General features: G+C 47.3%; 1 pseudogene; it reads right to left on the bottom strand.

Annotated features, from left to right (window-relative positions):
* Positions 1 to 93: 93 nt before the first annotated feature.
* Positions 94 to 18,905, bottom strand: LOC120693498 (annotated as a pseudogene).
* Between the last annotated feature and the right edge of the window lie 1,891 nt (positions 18,906 to 20,796).

Genomic DNA, 20,796 nt, shown 5'->3' with positions numbered 1-20,796 from the left:
TATATATATATATATATATATATATATATATATATATATAACAACGACGATTCAACAGTTTATGACATGTAACTACTCAAAGAACCTTGACAATAACATAACATCACAGCAAAATCGGTGCTACTTTCAATATATTTCTTGATTTGCTCAAAATTTACAGGAATACACGCACATATGCCTTAACCTGCTGTTGGCAGCACTAGGTAACCATTCTAGTATACAATGTGGCGGCATCGCTTGTCCATTATGACAGCCACTAACTGAAGTTTGGAAACACCAGGTACCAATAGGATTCCAGCTAAGCATCAAAGATCAACCGGTAAGCATCACATAATTGCATCAAGCGTGAATCTTTGGTTCGGCGCTGACCTGATGTATGGACAAAGAAAGTAATATGAAATTATAAGTGGGCATATAGTACATGTAGTGTAGAAAATCTGAAAGTTTTATGCATGAGAATTGATAATGAATTCTCGGGTGGTGCTCCAAATCACAAGTAGCATGTCTGATGAAAATTCAATATCTTGTTCTACACTTACAAACTGACAGAAGCACTAGATGGCTTACATTTAATATAAAAATGCCATTGAATCTGTATGTTTAAACAAATTCAGTAACAAGGAGCAGACTTGAATGGGGCAAATCAAAATATAACTAATAAAATAAGCCGCATTCTTACAGTTTCAAATCAGTAACAAGGAGTAGAATTGTCAGAAGTCAAAGGCGAATTCAGCAGAGGTATCAATCACAAATGTCGTAAACAGAAAGTGGTGTGCTGTAACACCCGGTTTATAAAAGAACATAAACCGAGCAATCATATACGTGCCAGGATCAAGTCACACGTATATACAACAGAATGAACAGTATATCATAGCACATATCACGTAAAAAGATATAATAAAGCGAATACGAATGTTATTTATTACAATAATGACGAGAATGTCTGATACAGCGGAAGCGAAGTACAAATACGAATAAAGCTCTCCGAAGCTGAAGCAGGGCGCCACAGGGACGTCGACTGGGAGACGAACACCTAGAAGTCCTCGTAGTCCTGGTAGCGCTGGACGAACTCCCTCGTGTCGGCAGGAACTGAGCAGCAGTAGCGTAGCCAAGAGGAAAAAGTAGAGAAGAGGCAAGAGTGAGTACACAACTTGTACTCAACAAGTATAACACAAACTATGAGGCTCTAGGCTGGCTGACTGACTGCATTAGCTTTTAAGTCTTGGCAAAATTTTATTAAAGCTATTTACTACGAGTTGATGAATTACCATTAACCCAGTTACATAGTAATTAATCAAGATTAAACATGATACTACTGAGAACCAAACCAAAACCAAGCCACCAAGGTAACCCCGAGAGGCACCTCCCTCGTCGGAAGGAGACAACCCCACTAATCAAAAGGAGGATCTGGGCCGCTCATAACCGTGAGCACGGCTAGTATACCAGTTTTACACTCTGCAGAGGTTGCACATCTTTATCCACAAGTCATGAGCTACGCTAGAGGTTCATCACACTTCCTTAGGTGAGATGACTAGCGACTCACTACGAGACCGTTACAAAGAATCTCGCTGGTAAGGCATAACCGCGAGAGATAGGTCAGCGACGATGGGGCCCACCTCCGGGGGTACAAGCACAGGAGCGCAATCCAAGCACAGACCAAGCCGGAGGAGCAGGGACCATTGAAGCTTACTACTCTTGCCCCGCAAGTAAGTTACTCCAAACCAAAAAGACCTAATTAGTAAGCCAAGTCTATCCCATTCTAGCCTTGTGGTAGCGCTGTTGTCCTAGGTTGTCGCTCTATGAACCGGTCCTTATGGAGAGTGGCCAACCAGGCAGTAAGCACCATGCTGGCCCCCTAAACCATGTTTCTATCAAACCAATTTTAACGAGAAGTGAGCCACTCAAGCCACACAGAGTGCCACTCTCAGAATTAAATTCAAGTAAACCATTAGTCAAATTAATTAAAAAGGAAGTAAACCATTAGTCAAATTAATTAAAAAGGACCAGAGTGTGTTATAGCGCAGCAACCTAGCACAACTAACCAAAATGCAACCCAAGGATATATAAAGGATATAAAGTGGCTAGGACAGTCCTTATAGGCATACAGAATTAAATGCAGTATGAAAATATATTTAAAAGTGATGGGTTGTTCATGTTATACTTGCCTTCCTCGTACTGCTCTGGCTGCTGCTCAAACTGCTCGGAAGACGGCTGCTCCGGGTACTGGTACTGGGGCTCCTCCGGTAACTCAGCGTCTACTCACGAACACATGGCCAAAACAATGCACAATAATAAGCATACAAGCAAACATTAACAAAAACTAAGAAACAGTACATTAATACATAAAAACAGCAAGAAAAACTAAGCCTAAACTGTTCTACACATTACAACAATCGCGTGGACATAAAGAATGCCTAAAACGGAGCTAAAACGCATAATCTAGGCTAAAAATAAGGTTCAGGGGCTTATTTGTAATAAAAATAGGGTTTCAGGGACTTTTCTGCTAAAACCGAGGGCCTAGACGTAATTAAACGCTAACTCCAGGGGCTAACGCATAAAAATTCAGGGGCTGGACTGCGGGTTTGAAAACTGGAAAAGTCAGGGGCTAAAGCGTAAAAGGAAGGCATACTTGGAAATATATTTCAACTGAGATGGACTGCGGGTTTATTTAGAATAAACCCAGGGTCTCTTTAGCAAAAGGGCGCGGGCGAACCGGTACGCACGATCCTGGGATGTCGGATCGCGATCGCACGGCTCGGGTTGGACGGCAACTCGATCTAATCAGGGCCGTTGCCTGTGGATCCGGCGGCTCAGAGACATCCCCTGCGCGGGCGGCGGCGCTGGCTCTCCGGCGATCACCCCCGCGGCGGCACACCGCCGGAGTCGCTAATCTCAGTGCTCCGGGCTGGGATTCTAGCGATGATTGGGCCTGGGAGGGTCAGAGGAACATGGGAAACGCTTCTGGGCACTCAGGTTGGCGGATCAGGGTGCGGGTCGGGCTTGCCATGGCGAGGGGCGGCGAGGGCGACCGCGGAGCGACGGCGAGTGCCGTTCCGGCCTTGGAAGGGGCCTACGGACCACTACATCTAGTGCAGAGGAAGCGGGGAGTTGAGAGGGTGCTCACCGTGCTTTGGATTGAAGGGAAGGCCGGCGCGGTGTGCTCGGCGACGGGGATCGGCGGCGGAGGGGAACGGAGCTCGCGTCCGGGGTCGAGGAAGGGGTGCGCCGGGCTCCTGGACGCCTCAGATCGACGCGGGGTGCTCCTGCGGCGGTGACACGAGAGTCAGGGAAATTCGGGGATCGCCGGCGGCGAAGAAATTTGGGCGGCGGAGGTACCTGCGGAGGCGCAAAGCTCTCCTGGCGGCGGAGCAGAGCGGGGCGTAGGGTTAGGGCTTGGAGGTTCTGGCGGCGGCGGTGGAGAGGAAATGGGGGAGGCGCAGGGCTGCGGCCAATTTAAAGGGGGCCCCCCGGGCATCTTGGGGGAGCGTGCCGTGGAGGAGCGGCGCGATCCTCAGCGAGAAGGGCGGGGTCCGTTGGCGCAGCGGAGGGGGAGGGACGACGCGGCGCGGGCGGCTGCAGGCGCTGGCGTGCGGGCCCGTGGTGCCAGCGGAGAGGAGGCGAAGCGGGCCTGCGCTGGTGGGCGCTGGCGCTGGCAGGCCGAGCAGCAATGCGAGCGGGCTGGGCCGCGGGGGAAAGGGAAAAGAGGGACGGGCCGGCCGGCGCACTGGGCCAGTTTGGGCTGCTGGTTTCAGGGTTGGGTTGGGCTGGTTTTTGGGTTTCTTTTCCTTTCTATTTCTATTTCTATTCTAACTCAAACTCAAACTCAAGACAATGAATTCAAATAAATTTGAATTCAAAACTCTAACCAAACAACAAAAGAAAAGATGCTCCAGCATGATGCAACAACCAAGTTTATACTTATGATAGATTTTTAATTGCTTAAGGAACAAAAATTTAGATTAAATGCAAGTCTAACACAATAAACCTTAGAAAATTAAATAAAGCCAATTAAGTTTATTATAAAATGCTGGAATTTAAATTAGGGTGTTACAGACCCTACCCCCTTAAAGAAATCTCGTCCCCGAGATTTAGCTGGGCTGGCTAGCAAAGAGATCTGGATATGTCTTCATCAGCTCATCTTCTCGCTCCCATGTAGCCTCAGCTTCACTGTGATGACTCCACTGAACCCTGCACATCTTGATGCGCTTGTTCCAAGTAACCCTCTCTGATGTCTCCAGAATTTTCACTGGATGCTCGGTATAAGTCAGATCTTCCTGGACATCTACTCCATCCAGTGGTGCCTGCTCCTCGGGTACTCGCAGACATCTCTTCAGCTGAGATATATGGAAGACATCATGAACTCCTGAGAGGCTGAGAGGTAACTCCAGACGATAAGCAACTTCGCCTTTCCGCTCTAGCACCTTGAATGGCCCCACATACCGAGGTGCTAACTTCCCCTTGACATTAAATCTGCGGATTCCTCTCATCGGAGACACCTTCAGATACACATAATCACCGACACTGAAAGTCAGGTCTCTCCGTTTGCCATCTGCATAGCTCTTCTGTCTGCTCTGTGCAATCCTCAGATTTTCTCGCACAGCCTGAACCATCTGCTCTGCATCATCTATGATCTCAGGGCCAAAGAGCTGCTTCTCACCAATCTGATCCCAATAGAGAGGAGTCCTGCACTTTCTGCCATACAATGCCTCGAAGGGGGACTTCTTCAGACTGGCCTGATAGCTGTTGTTATATGAGAACTCAGCATATGACAGGCACTTATCCCAACTAGTACCGTACTGAATGGCACAAGCTCTCAGCATATCCTCCAACACTTGGTTGGTTCTCTCTGTCTGCCCATCTGTCTGAGGGTGATAAGCCGTACTGAAACGCAGCTTCGTATCCAACGAATCATGGAGCTGCTCCCAGAACCGAGAAGTGAACTGAGACCCTCTGTCAGATATGATCTTCTTGGGCACACCATGCAAACAGACAATCCGAGAGATGTACAACTCTGCAAGTCTAGCACCGGAGTAAGTAGTGTTCACTGGAATGAAGTGAGCAACCTTCGTCAGTCGATCCACTACTACCCAAATGGAGTTGTACCCTTTCTGAGTACGAGGCAATCCAACAATGAAGTTCATAGTGATCTCCTCCCATTTCCACTCTGGAATCTTCAAAGGCTGTAACAGACCTGCTGGCCTCTGATGCTCAGCCTTGACACGCTGACAGGTGTCACAAATAGCCACGTACTCTGCCACTGAACGCTTCATCCCATACCACCAGAAACGTTCCTTCAGATCATAATACATCTTCGTGCTGCCCGGATGAATAGAGTATGCTGTATCATGGGCCTCACTCAGAATCAACTTCCGTAGATCCTTCACATCTGGCACACAGATCCGGTTCTTGTACCACAAAGTACCCTGATCATCCTCTCTGAAATGAGGAGCCTTGCCCTTCTTGAGCAACTCACGGATCTCCTGCAGCTTCTCATCATCTTTCTGATGCTGCATGATCTCTGACTCTAGAGTCGGTACTGCCTCAAACGCTGCACTCGAAGTATGATGCAAGAAGCCCAGACTCAACTGCTCGAACTCCTCACATAACTCTGGAGGCATCTGGAAAGCCACGGCCATGTTGACATAACTTCTTCTGCTCAGAGCATCTGCTACAACATTGGCCTTGCCCGGATGATAGTGAATCTCCAGGTCATAATCCTTGACCAACTCTAACCATCTCCTCTGCCGCATGTTCAACTCATTCTGCGTGAAAATGTACTTGAGGCTCTTGTGATCAGTGTAGATATCACACCGCTGTCCATACAAGTAATGTCTCCAAATCTTCAGAGCATGTACAACTGCGGCTAACTCAAGATCATGAGTGGGATAATTCAGCTCATGCCGACGTAACTGCCGTGACGCATAAGCTATCACTCTGCCCTCCTGCATCAGAACATACCCAAGACCATCCTTCGAAGCATCACAATACACCGTGAACCTCTTCGTCTGGTCTGGCAGAGTCAGGACTGGCGCCGTAGTCAACCTCTTCTTCAGCTCATCAAAGGCCATCTGCCGCTCATCAGTCCATACAAAAGCCACATTCTTCTCCAGCAAAGAAGTCAAAGGCTTCGCGATCTTGGAGAAATTCTCAATGAACCTTCGATAATATCCAGCTAAGCCCAAGAAAGACCTGACTTCCTTTACTGTCTGCGGTGTCTCCCACTCTAGCACATCCTTCACCTTGCTCGGATCAACAGCAATGCCTCCCTGAGAGATAACATGACCGAGGAATGGAACCTCGTCAATCCAGAACTCGCACTTGCTGAACTTGGCATACAACTGATGCTCTCTCAATCTCTGCAACACGAGTCTCAGATGCTCCTCATGCTCTTCTTTTGTCTTGGAGAAGATCAGAATATCATCAATAAAGATCACCACAAAGACATCCAAATAATCCATGAAGACCATGTTCATCAGATGCATGAAGAAAGCCGGGGCATTAGTCAAGCCGAAGGACATGACTGTATATTCATATAGCCCGTACTTGCAGGTGAATGCCGTCTTCGGAATATCCCCAGGACGGATCCTCAGCTGAAAATAACCCGAACGAAGATCAATCTTCGAGAATATACGAGCACCTCGAAGCAGATCGAAGAGATTCTCAATACGGGGCAGTGGATGCTTGTTCTTGATAGTGACTGCATTCAGCTCCCGATAATCCACACACATCCTCTTCGAGCCATCCTTCTTATCTACCAGCAATAATGGAAAAGCCCAAGGAGAGAAGCTGCGACGGATATAGCCCGTGGCTAGCAACTCATCAATAGTCTTCTTAACTTCTTCATGCTCTATAGGTGCCATACGGTAGGGCTGCTTTGCAATAGGAGCTTTGCCAGGCAAGAGATCAATACAAAACTCAATGGCGCGTTCAGGCGGCATACCTGGCAGATCATCCGGAAAGACATCCGGGAATTCAGACACCACGCGAATACCATCCGTGGGTCTAGCCTCCATCTGATGAAGAAATCCAGAAGGCTCTACTGCACTGATAACAACCTCTTGGCCACTGGATGCTGATAGCAAGACTGTCCTCTGAGCACAATCTATCCGGACTCCCCACTTGGCCAGAGTCTCCATTCCCAGAATGACATCAATGCCCTTGGTGTGTAGCACCATCAGATCAGTACAGAACTCTACTCCCCTCAAGGAAACACTGACTCTCGGGCAGTAAGTGTGAGACCTCAACTGTCCTCCTGGTGAAGATACTAACAGGCACCTCTTTAATGTGCTAGTATGAATACCATGATGCTCGACAAAAGACTGAGTAATGAAGGAATGCGTAGCACCAGTATCGAAAAGCACTGTAGCTGGATATGAATTAACCATGAACGTACCAATAACCACGTTGGGAGCCTCGGCCGCTGACTCGGCCGTCACGTGGTTCACTCTGCCCTGAAGTGGCGCCCTGGGCTGAGCTGGGCGCCCCTGCTGTCCCGCCTGCGCCTTCCGGGGGCAAGCGTTGGCGTAGTGCCCCGGCTGGCCGCAGTGGAAGCAGGTGCGAGGAGGTCCCTGAGCCTGCTGTCCGGTAGGAGCTGCCGGACGTGGAGCCTGCGGTGCCGGTGGAGCAGCACGAGCCGGAGGTGCCGGTAACCTCTGGCCCTGCCCCGCCTGCTGCTGCTGTCGAGGCGGGTACTGCTGTGGTGGCCTCTGCTGGTACTGCTGAGGAGGCCGGTACTGCTGCTGGTACTGCTGAGGCTGCTGGAGGCGTGGACGAGTGTTGCTGCCGGAAGCAACGAGGACAATCTTCCTCTTCTTGTCCTCCATCTCCAGGTGCTTGCGCTCAGTGTTGAGCGCGCTGTCAACCAGATGGTTGAAGTCGTCGAAGCGGAGGTTGAGCAGCGCGTACTGGAGGTAGTCCTCAAGACCCTCCATGAAGTGCTCCTGCTTCTTGCGGTCATCCGCAACATCGGCAGGGGCGTAGCGAGCCAGCTGAAGAAAACGATCACGATACTCCGTGACCGACATAGTTCCCTGAAGTGACAAAGACGGATAGATATCGAAAGATTAACTCAAGATTTCATAAGGATGGAACAAGGGGCATTAGCTCAAAAGAAACCGCTGAATGATTATATTTAAGATTACCTGCTTCAGTGCAAGGAACTCCTTCTGCTTCATCTTCATAACGCCCGCGGGGACGTTGTGGCTGCGGAAACGCTCCCTGAACTGGAGTCACGTGAGAGCCTCGCGGTCGTGAACTGGGTGGGACTCCCACCAGTCCAACGCTGCCCCTCGCAGCTGTCCTGCTGCGTACAAGACGCGCTCACGATCATCGCACTGGGCGATGTCCAGCTGACGCTCCACTGCACGGAGCCAGTCGTCAGTTTGAAGAGGGTCGGACGTGTGAGAAAACGTCGGCGGGTGACCCCTCAGGAACTCAGCACGCCTGTCGCGAGGCTGCGGCGGTGGAGGAGGCGGAGGCTGAGTGTGAGCATGCTGAAGAGCCTGAACAGTGTTATTCAGGGTAGCCATCATCTGCATCTGGAGCTGGAAGTACTGCTCCGGAGTCAAAGGCGGAGGCATCGGGATCCCGGTCCCCTAGGTGTTCTGACCCTGGTTGTTCTGCCCCTGCTGGTCAGAACCACGCCTAGTGTTCACCATCTGATTTTGGACAAAAGATTTCACGAGTAAGGATATTGCAAGAATAAATTCAGATGGATATGATAACTCTTTGCGGAAAAAGACTCAGCCATGACAAAGTAGACAGGATAGAGTGGACTGTTTTACCCCCAACGATCTAACTCATTTTATTAATTAGTTAACTTTAACACCTGAGTGATTTTCTTTAAACAATTTTAAACTACTAAGCTATACAATCATTCAAAAATCCAAATCAAACATGTAGCATAATAACAAGCAGACAATTTTCACAACTTAGCCGAGTTTAACATACGACTCGACTAACACAACGCGTCGCAGAACGTGCTATCGTATTATTATATAAGGGTCACCTAGCTTACTCATGGTGGTCAGATGACTGATTCAGGCCAAAGTCTACGAAAACTATTCTTCAGAGTGAAAAATTAAGGCAAGACGGGTAAAAAGTCATAGAAGTCAAGGGGTATAATAGTAAAATAATTTCAGCAGGCAAGGATTGGAGAGAAGAAGTCCTAAAACTCGACCAGTTCTATCTAGGCTTCGTCCTACAGTCGATACGGCTCTGATACCACTCTGTAACACCCGGTTTATAAAAGAACATAAACCGAGCAATCATATACGTGCCAGGATCAAGTCACACGTATATACAACAGAATGAACAGTATATCATAGCACATATCACGTAAAAAGATATAATAAAGCGAATACGAATGTTATTTATTACAATAATGACGAGAATGTCTGATACAGCGGAAGCGAAGTACAAATACGAATAAAGCTCTCCGAAGCTGAAGCAGGGCGCCACAGGGACGTCGACTGGGAAACGAACACCTAGAAGTCCTCGTAGTCCTGGTAGCGCTGGACGAACTCCCTCGTGTCGGCAGGAACTGAGCAGCAGTAGCGTAGCCAAGAGGAAAAAGTAGAGAAGAGGCAAGAGTGAGTACACAACTTGTACTCAACAAGTATAACACAAACTATGAGGCTCTAGGCTGGCTGACTGACTGCATTAGCTTTTAAGTCTTGGCAAAATTTTATTAAAGATATTTACTACGAGTTGATGAATTACCATTAACCCAGTTACATAGTAATTAATCAAGATTAAACATGATACTACTGAGAACCAAACCAAAACCAAGCCACCAAGGTAACCCCGAGAGGCACCTCTCTCGTCAGAAGGAGACAACCCCACTAATCAAAAGGAGGATCTGGGCCGCTCATAACCGTGAGCACGGCTAGTATACCAGTTTTACACTCTGCAGAGGTTGCACATCTTTACCCACAAGTCGTGAGCTACGCTAGAGGTTCATCACACTTCCTTAGGTGAGATGACTAGCGACTCACTACGAGGCCGTTACAAAGAATCTCATTGGTAAGGCGTAACCGCGAGAGATAGGTCAGCGACGATGGGGCCCACCTCCGGGGGTACAAGCACAGGAGCGCAATCCAAGCACAGACCAAGCCGAAGGAGCAGGGACCATTGAAGCTTACTACTCTTGCCCCGCAAGTAAGTTACTCCAAACCAAAAAGACCTAATTAGTAAGCCAAGTCTATCCCATTCTAGCCTTGTGGTAGCGCTGTTGTCCCAGGTTGTCGCTCTATGAACCGGTCCTTATGGAGAGTGGCCAACCAGGCAGTAAGCACAGTGCTGGCCCCCTAAACCATGTTTCTATCAAACCAATTTTAACGAGAAGTGAGCCACTCAAGCCACACAGAGTGCCACTCTCAGAATTAAATTCAAATAAACCATTAGTCAAATTAATTAAAAAGGACCAGAGTGTGTTATAGCGCAGCAACCTAGCACAACTAACCAAAATGCAACCCAAGGATATATAAAGGATATAAAGTGGCTAGGACAGTCCTTATAGGCATACAGAATTAAATAAAGTATGAAAATGTATTTAAAAGTGATGGGTTGTTCATGTTATACTTGCCTTCCTCGTACTGCTCTGGCTGCTGCTCAAACTGCTCGGAAGACGGCTGCTACGGGTACTGGTACTGGGGCTCCTCCGGTAACTCAGCGTCTACTCACGAACACATGGCCAAAACAATGCACAATAATAAGCATACAAGCAAACACTAACAAAAACTAAGAAATAGTACATCAATACATAAAAACAGCAAGAAAAACTAAGCCTAAACTGTTCTACACGTTACAACGATCGCGTGGACATAAAGAACGCCTAAAACGGAGCTAAAACGCATAATCTAGGCTAAAAACAAGGTTCAGGGGCTTATTTGTAATAAAAACAGGGTTCCAGGGACTTTTCTGCTAAAACCGAGGGCCTAGACGTAATTAAACGCTAACTCCAGGGGCTAACGCATAAAAACTCAGGGGCTGGACTGCGGGTTTGAAAACTGGAAAAGTCAGGGGCTAAAGCGTAAAAGGAAGGCATACTTGGAAATATATTTCAACTGAGATGGACTGCGGGTTTATTTAGAATAAACCCAGGGTCTCTTTAGCAAAAGGGCGCGGGCGAACCGGTACGCACGATCCTGGGATGTCGGATCGCGATCGCGCGGCTCGGGTTGGACGGCAACTCGATCTAATCAGGGCCGTTGCCTGTGGATCCGGCGGCTCAGAGACATCCCCTGCGCGGGCGGCGGCGCTGGCTCTCCGGCGATCACCCCCGCGGCGGCACACCGCCAGAGCCGCTAATCTCAGTGCTCCGGGCTGGGATTCTAGCGATGATTGGGCCTGGGAGGGTCAGAGGAACATGGGAAACGCTTCTGGGCACTCAGGTTGGCGGATCAGGGTGCGGGTCGGGCTCGCCATGGCGAGGGGCGGCGAGGGCGACCGCGGAGCGACGGCGAGTGCCGTTCCGGCCTTGGAAGGGGCCTACGGACCACTACATCTAGTGCAGAGGAAGCGGGGAGTTGAGAGGGTGCTCACCGTGCTTTGGATTGAAGGGAAGGCCGGCGCGGTGTGCTCGGCGACGGGGATCGGCGGCGGAGGGGAACGGAGCTCGCGTCCAGGGTCGAGGAAGGGGTGCGCCGGGCTCCTGGACGCCTCAGATCGACGCGGGGTGCTCCTGCGGCGGTGACACGAGAGTCAGGGAGATTCGGGGATCGCCGGCGGCGAAGAAATTTGGGCGGCGAAGGTACCTGCGGAGGCGCAAAGCTCTCCTGGCGGCGGAGCAGAGCGGGGCGTAGGGTTAGGGCTTGGAGGTTCTGGCGGCGGCGGTGGAGAGGAAATGGGGGAGGCGCAGGGCTGCGGCCAATTTAAAGGGGGGCCCCTGGGCATCTTGGGGGAGCGTGCCGTGGAGGCGCGGCGCGATCCTCGGCGAGAAGGGCGGGGTCCGTTGGCGCAGCGGAGGGGGAGGGACGACGCGGCGCGGGCGGCTGCAGGCGCTGGCGTGCGGGCCCGCGGTGCCAGCGGAGAGGAGGCGAAGCGGGCCTGCGCTGGTGGGCGCTGGCGCTGGCAGGCCGAGCAGCAATGCGAGCGGGCTGGGCCGCGGGGGAAAGGGAAAAGAGGGACGGGCCGGCCGGCACACTGGGCCAGTTTGGGCTGCTGGTTTCAGGGTTGGGTTGGGCTGGTTTTTGGGTTTCTTTTCCTTTCTATTTCTATTTCTATTCTAACTCAAACTCAAACTCAAGACAATGAATTCAAATAAATTTGAATTCAAAACTCTAACCAAACAACAAAAGAAAAGATGCTCCAGCATGATGCAACAACCAAGTTTATACTTATGATAGATTTTTAATTGCTTAAGGAACAAAAATTTAGATTAAATGCAAGTCTAACACAATAAACCTTAGAAAATTAAATAAAGCCAATTAAGTTTATTATAAAATGCTGGAATTTAAATTAGGGTGTTACATGTGCCGCATGTATATGATGTGTATCATTGTACATTAGAAATGCATCTATTCAAAAATGAGTAGCGGTTAACATCTCACTTGCCGGAACTACTTGAACCCGAGTAATTAGGCAATTAGCTTCCTTAAGACATGTCCATGTCGATATTTATGGAGCTAAATCAGATGGTAACTAGATTTCCATAGCATGGGATTCTGTAAGAGCATCTCTAAATAATAGCTAGGCATCAGTTTGAGTTCGAAATTGAAAATTCCTCTCAAGTTGACTACAACAATAAAGGTTATCCAGACCTTGTAACCTTTTGCAGATGGATGCTTTCTGCATCTGCAATACAATTTAGCTTGCTGATTGGCTCCCCACATGTTAAATTGGAAGATTAGCTCAGTTAGATAATAACAGCAAAGCACAAGAAAAACAGTCAGAGTGTATAGTAAACGACAGCACCCACTTTCACCGCGTTCGGCAGGCTGGAGCTGGAGTGGTGTGAGAGAATAACACTGTTACCTGGCTGGAGGCTGGAGGCTGGAGGCTGGAGCTGGAGTGGTGTGAGAGGGAATTACTGTAGGGCTGGAGCCCTACCCACCAGCCGAACACGGTGTTTGGCTTGCAAAACTTTCTGACTTTCGCTGAAATACTGATTTGGATGGTTGATTCCAGAATCACAGGAGACACCGTGTGTTGCCTCAAAGGTCAATGTGCAAGCTAGCTGTATATTTCATCATGCCAGATAAACTAGTCAGTTCAGGGATAGCATATTGCTCAGTTAAGCTAACGGCAATGAAGTACAGCACCTGGTAATGCCTGTTCTTCACTTTATCCATTATCTCTTCCAACGCATGCCCACCGACGCCCATTTTGTTGAGTGCTGCCGCAAATTTTCATCACTGCAAATACAATAAAACCGAGGCAAATACATGGAGGCAAACATTAGGTACAAAGTAGGGTTGACATCATGGTTATCTTGCAGCAGCACAAACTGGCATGGCAATTGGCTAGTGAATTCCACAACAGAATGTCATTTTGTAATAGCCATAATCAAGGAAGAAACTATATCATGGGCAAGTATGAAGGAAACTAGACACCATATCAGCAATAATTACAAAAGCATATCTCACTGCTCTGCTTAGTATCTTAGCATTGTACTATTTGGTTCAACTTTCAACCTGGCCAGGTGCACTTAATGTTTAAACAAAATGTTAATTCTCACTCATCTGCTTTTTGGTACATTAATCTTTTTTGTTAGAAAAACTGTAGGTTGGTGGGCTCTTGCTCCATTTGGATTTCTGGTTTTCAAAATGAAACCTTACTTCCACCTCAAGTTCAGGAGTAGATCTAGCAACAAAAGGAGAGACTGAAATAGAAGGTACAAACTGCTACTGCTAACAAAAAGTTTAGATTACCTATCTAATATTGAGCACTGCTACTGCTAACAAAAAGTTTAGATTACGTTATGAACTCTGTTAGAATGTTAGTAACTGTCTATAGGGAAGACTAAGGATGAGGTTGTACCCTGTCGGTACCCCAGGACTGGGGTACCCCCTCTTGCTATGTCTAGGCAAGAGCCTTAGTAGTCATCCTTGACTACAACCAAACAGCCGGACCCCTGCGGTCCGAAGTCCTGTCCTCCCGACAATGGTCCGGACCCGTTCCACGGCCGGGGAAGGTCCGGGGACGCCACGTGTCCCAGGAGAGACAGGCGCTCAAGCGCAAGCAGCCGGGGCTCCGGACCTCCCGAGGAGTCCGGACCCCCGCGGGGTCCCGGACCCCCCGCATAGCAATCGGACCCCTCTCCAAGGGAAGGTTTCGACGCCCCGCCTCAGGATGGTCCGGGGCCGACACGTGTATGAGGCCTTGGTCTCCATCTTAAGGTTCACCTACCTTCGCATTCATTGCGGTAGGTGGACGTCCGCATTGATATAGCAGAAGCCGAGGCGTTTGACTAGCCAGAGGACACTATTGATCGCGTATTACCAAGGTAGTGGGGGCGCTGGCGCCGCCCACGCCGCGTCTGCCAGTCTGCCGTAACAGATGGATACGACGGCTCGGCTTCGCCCTTTATGACGCTACATAATAGCCTCAGCAGGCCACGCCGCAAGCTACGCTACTCCAACGGGCACCTAGCTGACGGGACAAGAGAAGACCCCCCTGAGTCAGAAGAGCAGCAGTACGCCTATCGGAGGAAAAGATTCGCTACCGCGGTAGCCACAGTCACGTTGGGCCCACCTGTCGGGGCATCAACGTCCTATGTATCCGTTCCCCCTTGATCTATAAAAGGGGGAGCGCCGCTAGCAGACCTCAGGCGGGGCAAGAGCCAAGGCCAGCAGAGGATAGGTTCATACACACCACCAAGAACAATACATCTCCCAGTGGACGTAGGGTATTACGCTCCGGTGGCCCGAACCACTCTAAATCGTGTGTTCTTGAGTCCTTGTCTCAGCGTAGATCCAGCCCCGTCGCCTAGTACTTCCCCGAGTACTCCCTCACTGGGAATAGGCGGGTGCGTTCCGCCACCCGGCTGTGGGTACCCCTAGAACCCCACAACATACCCAAAATGTCGATAAGGGCATCCATGATGATCTCCAACACCAGGTGTTGCAGAAATGATCTTTTGACATGAATATGGAGTGTAATCCTGGAGCAGGATTTGTAAGAGTAAGTAATAACTCCAGTGCAATTTCAAGTTACACATGTAACATGAGGGGCTTACTGTCCGTTTTCCTTCTTTTCCGTAATTATGTCTGATGCTATAGGCATATTCCTTGTCAAACCGCTCAGAGCCAACCTTATCCAAAGAAGATACAACATCAATGAGGCAATAGAAACAGAGATAATTTACATATATAGCTCAGGGAAAATTAATTGCTTAATTTTGCATTTCTTCAATCATATTAGCTTTGGCACTGCTAGCATGCTACAGGCAATACGATTGTGACATACTCCTATAAAATGTTTGCATGACACAATACATACATTTACGTTATCTACAAAAAGATTGATACCTTCTGAGAAAATTCCGCTCTCCAAAATGCCAGGGCATCCTCCAACTTTAGTCCAGCACCCTAGGTCATAATTTTCAGAAGTCACTAATGTGACATAATTGTACGTAGATCAAAGTTTAGTTTCATTCATTACCTTAAGGAAAAGTCCAAATTGCATTCTACCCCCATGCTTCAGATGATGGTTTTCTCTCAACTGCAATATAAAGAAAACACTGAGCAACCTGGCCACGAGGTAAGCATATCACCAAGAACATACAAGGTGCCTCACCTTATCTAGCATATGCCGCATACAAAGAGGGAAAGAATTTTTAGCCAGATGGTCAATATCCTTTAGAGATATTTCAACAGCATCCTTCGGCTGTGTGAAACATTATAGTTTAAGAAACCTTACAAATCAAAGCAACAGCACTAGAGGAAAATGTAGTTAAATATCAGGAAAATAATGCATAATTGTAAAGTTGAGACAGCATACCTGAGAGTAATCAGGTCCAAAATACGCATTGCTTAATGCTTCGACAATCTATCAAAACAAAATTAGGCATCACTGAAGATATAAAAAGATCAGTTCTGAAAGAAAGGTAGGGAACTGGTACTCTAGTACTCACAGGAGTCAACCTGTCCTTTTCTTGTTCCTTTATAGTTGCTGTCCATTTTCTGTACAATAATAACTAGTGAGCACTCAGTTTAGAACTTAATCCCAACTGCTGTTGGAAAATGTCACCGGAATGCAAGAACTAGAACTTTTGGAAAATGTGATCTTTTTTGCGAGAACATATGTGATTAAATCCTTTCCTAACATAAAAAATGGTTTAGGTACAATATTCAAAGTGATCTTTTCAAAAAAAAAACAATATGATAATGAAAAAGACACCTTTCTGACAGAAAATAAACTAAGCAGCGATCCAAAACATGTTACATAGGAACCGAGCAAATTAAACTTAATGTATAATTTACCTGTTTGTTAAAACAAGTGCCTTTGAGATATTGCACCGGAATTGAGTAACCACAAGTGAAACCACCTATGAAATCATACAAGTACATTCATAGAGAGCACCAATCAAAACAATAACTGGAACTTTTATTATCCTGTTCACAGCAAACCTGGCTCATTGCCACATAAGCATAGCCTTTTGAAAGAAATACTCGGCGGCTGGCAACAAGATCAGGAACTTCTTCAAAAGGTACCTTAATTGTATTAAAATATGATTTACTTTATTATTTGCACAAAACAAAAGTTTTAAATGGATACAGAAATAAAGACTAAAACAGGTACATGTACATACCTTGAAGAACAAGGACTCAACTGCCAAAAAAGAAAAAGTACCAAATGAATTTAGCTTTCAGTCAAAGAAGAAACAATATAATGACACTCTACTCAAAGAGCAAAACAGAACAAATGGAAAATTATGACAAGGTTAACACAGTAATGGTTTCATATGACTGTTCTATACACTACATCTGCTATTTCAGTCACAAGGTTAACGCGAACGGATCAAAGGTCCGCTGGCTAGCAGCGGCAGTGGCCGCGCTGCCCGCCTGGGTTCGAGCCCCGTCGGGGCCGAATTTCCGGGTGCGCACCGGGGTTTATCCCCAGAGGGGTACCGGGGTGCGTGTGTGCGTGTGTACAGGTGTGTGGTGTGTGTGCGTGTGTAAACCCCGGCAGGCGCGTCCTCGGATTTCCCGGCAGCCCATCTGCGTTGAGCGCGCGGTCAACGTGGGTGCCCAATTGAGTTCTTAGATGATTCCCCAGTGCTCCTGGGTGCTTTAAAAAAAAGTCACAAGGTTAACACATCTCCTTTAGAAAGAATCCAAAAGTTCAGTGACAATGGTACATCTGCTATTTCAGTATGTTAACCGCCCACATGATACGCTGTAACTGATCCTAACACCCAGTTGGAAAAGCAATCTGCAAGAAATTGAGTGAAAAGAAGTGGCAATAAGAAATGGTGTGTACCATTTGCAGATTGATCAATGGAACGTGCAACTTGGCTCAACTTGTCTTTCACAACCTAAAATATGTAAAAACTCATTACTTCACCAAACAAACAGGAAACAGCAAACATTCGTTACTTGTACATTGCTAAGCATCAAATCAAAGTCCTCATCAATTATAATAGTGGACATAGTCTATACCTCAAATTCTGAGTGTGGTAATGCTTTGTAAGGCAGTTGGAACTCCGTCATAAGCATCCTCTGAAACAAAATGTGTAACAAGGAACAATTAAAGCATAAATGCAATATTAGTTTCCTTTCTCAATTCTATGATAAAGAAAGAGGAAGTCACCTGTGATTCAGGACTCTCAAGCCGGAAGTGATACCGAAAAAGTGTAGTCTCCATGGAGAGAAACCACTTTCGTAATTCTTCCCTGGGTGGTGTATCAAATTCAACTTTCCATTAAGTTGGTCAAATGAACCATCAGTCTTAATATAGTGCACCGAATACGACCATATGAATATTAAGCTTACGTTCTGCAATAGACTAGGCGGAGCACAAAGTGTGATATTATATCCTTGTTCAAAGTCTCTGCTGGATCCTGGTGCCTCATGTGTGTCTTCCACAACTCACTAACCTGAAGTATGAAGCAAAAAAGAACAATGCATTTCTTTTTAAACGAAAATTTGGACAATTGTCACAACGTCGCTAAGTCCGCAACAAGGGTTGATGCTATGGAGAGGAATAACCAAGGCCCCAAGTAAATCACAGTTAAGGCCACAAGTAAGGAGCAAATACATATGCCCCTTACGGGGCACTCAACATCTGCATGGAGAAATAGTAAAAAAAATGGAGATTTCAAAAGGTAACACGTTGACATCCAGACAAGCCTAGCGATTTCCCCCCATTTTCTCTAGCAAAATCAAACTCAGAACAGTGTTTAAATAAACCCTACAAAAGACCGCAAAATTCAATGAAACTTGAACCTACTTCTGCACAAAATAAAATTTGTCGCTTCGGAAAAAAAAAATAGTCCAAACATAGTCTCATTCCCAAACTTCCCTGCAGTAACAAGAGAGCAGCGAGGGAGAATCGAAGAGCTCACCAGCTTCTCCATCTCCTCTGGCCTCTTCCCCCGCGAAAGCCCATCCGAGATCCCCTTGAGAACTGCCCAACAACAGCGCAGCGAAACGCGCCGCGCTCCAACCGTTAGCCAGGTTTGAGGAAGCAAGGCAGGATGCAGTTTTTGCTAGAAAGAGGCAGAAGGACGCACCACGGAGGCGGTCAATGGCGAAGATCTCGAACTCCTCCAGCCGCACCTCCAGCTGCGGCGCCGCCCGGTAGGTCGGCAGGGCCCCCGCGCCGCCGCCACCTGCGGCGGCAGCGAGCTGCCGGTGGGACCGCACGATCTCCATGCGTCCTAGGCTGTGGCGCGGTCACGGATCTTCAGCGTGGAGCAGGACCCTGCGGGGATGGAGAGAAGCGAGGGCGGCGGGAGAAGACGTTTTGGCGGGAAAGGACATGCTTTCCCGCAGCGACGCCGCTGGACCGTAAACTAGCATCAGAGGCCTATTGGGCTTGGGCCTAGCCAGCAAGGCTTTTGCACAGTAAAATGTACAATGCCTCTCTTTTTTCCAAATAGTTTCCACTGAACTAGACAGTGACCACCCTTTGCCTCTTCAGAGCCTCTCCAAAGGAACCCCCTCAGTTTGTCACTTTTCTTAATTGCCCATTTTTGTAGCCTAAAAACTGTTAGATGATATGTTGGTAGCGAGGTGAGAACTGTGTTGATCAAGCGCAACCCAAGATAAGTGCACCGGAAAGCTCTGCTTGGACAATGAAAATCTTCCATTATGTGTTGCAGCAATAGCCCCTCACACCCACTACAGCCCCTCAAACAGCTTTTACTGCAAAAGAGGGGTCAGACAGGGAGATCCCTTATCCCCCTTACTCTTTGTCTTAGCTGCTGAGTTGCTGCAATGCATCATGAACAGACGACTTCAAAATGGCATTTTCACCTTGCCTATAGAGGCTGACCCCAGCAACAAACTTCCAATCATACAGTATGCTGATGATACAATCCTGGTAATGAGAGCTTCCCAAAGAGAGCTGTTTTGTCTCAAAGGCATCCTGCAATCCTTCGCAAAGTCCACTGGCCTTAAAGTTAATTACAGCAAGTCAAACATTATACCCCTAAACCTAAGTGAGGATCAAGCACAAAATTTTGCAAGCACCTTTGGATGTAAATTTGGGGATTACCTTTTACCTATTTGGGTTTACCCTTAGGCACCACTAAGCTTAAAATCATTGATCTCATGCCATTAGTGGATAAAACATAAAGAAGACTAACCTCTATATCTTCAATGCTAAATCAAGCTTCAAGGCTCCAGTTGGTAAATTCAGCACTCTCATCCCTACTAACATATACCATGTGCAGCATCAAGGTCCCTAAGGGAATCTTAGATCAGATTGCTAGAGCCAGGAAACAGTGTCTTTGGAGAAAGTCAAAAGTGAGTGGGAAAACAAAATCGGTGGTTGCATGGAGAAAAGTTGTCAAACCAAAAATAAAAGGAGGCCTAGGTGTAGTGGACCTAGAGGCACAGAATGAAGCCCTACTCCTCAAGCATCTTGACAAATTTTACAACAGAAAAGAGATCTCATGGGTGGATCTGATCTGGAACTCTCACTATCAAAATAATTTGGTGCTTCATGCTGAAAATGATAAAGGATTCTTTTGGTGGAGAGATTTATTGCATCTTTGTGACAAGTTTAGAGGAATAGCTAAGTGCACAGTCGGCAATGGAACTTCAGTACTCTTTTGGCTAGATGTCTGGAATGACCACTACCTCAAAGACTCCTTACCAAGGCTGTTCTCATTCGCGAAAAATCAGAAAATATCGGTGGCCCAATTCCTAAGTGAAGAAAATATGGACAACAATTTCTATCTTCCTTTGTCTCAACAAGCTAACGAAGAATACCAACAGCTTAGGGAAATCATACATTCACTGCAACTTCATGATGAGCAAAAAGATCAATGGACATACATCTGGGGCTCTTCAAATACACTTCAAAGAAGATGTACAACCTCCCATATAAATTTATTCTGCCTTCTAAGCCTTTCATTTGGATCTGGGACTCAAAGTGTGCTAACAAATTGAAAGTCTTCTCCTGATTAATGCTAGTTGATAGACTAAATACTAGAAACATCCTAAGAAGGAAAAAGCACAATATACAGGGAAATGATTACAACTGCGCTATCTGCACTCAACAGCAAGAGGAAACAGCTTTTCATCTTTTCTTTGACTGTATCTTCTCCAGGCAATGCTGGCACCGTCTGGGCATCCATTGGAATAACAGTCTGCCCTTCTTTCAAATGATGGAAGAAGCCAAAAT

Source organism: Panicum virgatum, chromosome 9N (genome assembly GCF_016808335.1).
Source record: "Panicum virgatum strain AP13 chromosome 9N, P.virgatum_v5, whole genome shotgun sequence".
In the NCBI taxonomy this organism is placed as follows: Eukaryota; Viridiplantae; Streptophyta; class Magnoliopsida; order Poales; family Poaceae; genus Panicum; species Panicum virgatum.
This window is presented reverse-complemented; position numbering and strand designations above follow the sequence as displayed.